We start from the raw sequence: 1,197 nt of genomic DNA, 5'->3' as shown, positions 1-1,197 counted from the left end.
AAATAAGAAAGGGTACTCGGGGATGTAGTAAATAGCCAGGGAAAGCATCACCGCCCCAGATGACATTTGAGCTAGGGCTTGAGAGATTGTCATTGGGAATCTAGGGGAAGAGCATTCCGGGCAAAAGCAACAGCCAGTGCAAAGGTCCTGTGGCAGGCGTGTGCCTGGCACAGTCAAGGGCCAGCGAAGAAGCCAGTGACCTAGTGTAAGCCACGTGAAAAAACAAGAAAGCAAGTGTGTCAAATGCTGCTGATAGGTTTCATGGCTAAGAATTGTCTCTTGGATTTAGCAACATGGAGGGTGAAGGTGGTTGTGACCGGGACCAGTAGAGAGAGAAGTACTAGCTAGGAACTCGGGCATTTCATCCAAAGGTATAAGCAGAAGGCAGAGGTCATACATAGGTCAGTTGCTGTGGACAGGACAGCATTTTGCAAGCTGGAACACGCATAGGACTCACGGAGGGCTTAGTGACGGCAGAGATTTGGATTCAATAGGTCTGGATGGGGCCCCAGTTTCTGTATTTGCTCCCAAATGATGCTGATGCTGCTGATCCTAGGGCCTCACTGTGAGGAGCGAAAACGTAGGACTAATTTTATCTGCAGTTTCTTTTCTGAGTACGGATCTAACCAGGGATGTATGTGGCAACTGCTTTGGGTTGATTCTAGAAGATTTTCTAGGTTCCAGGAGCTTGAAATCATTGACAGTGCAGCTCGAATCTGTGGCTTGAGAAATGGGGAAGAAAGAGCAATGGAGAGCATTCATTGTGGATTGAAGCTTCAACCCTGTTAGTTGTGTGACTGAAAGACCAAGGAGGCTTCTATGCAGAGATACAAAGGCCACAGGGCCCAGCAAAGCGACCTGACACAGGCCGCTGGATGCCGGGTGACCCCTCTATATCAGCAGAACTGTCAGAGGCGCCTCCCCGAAGGCCCCTTTGAGGAAGACTGCCATATTTCTCCATTATGGGTCTGAAGAAAGAGGGACCATGAAGGTTCAGAATGACTCACTGAGAGAAACATCCAACAGAGATCCTGTCTCCAATCCCCTCCCTCGCTTCATCTGATTTTTTTCAATCGTCGTTTTATTGAGATATAATTCACAGACCACACAATTCACCCATTTCAAGCATATAATTCGATGGTGTTTAGCATGTTCAGAGTTGTGTGACCATGACCACAATCCATTTTTAAACATTTT

This window comes from Pteropus vampyrus, unplaced genomic scaffold (assembly GCF_000151845.1).
Source record: "Pteropus vampyrus isolate Shadow unplaced genomic scaffold, Pvam_2.0 Scaffold81, whole genome shotgun sequence".
NCBI lineage: Eukaryota > Metazoa > Chordata > Mammalia > Chiroptera > Pteropodidae > Pteropus > Pteropus vampyrus.
This window is presented reverse-complemented; position numbering follows the sequence as displayed.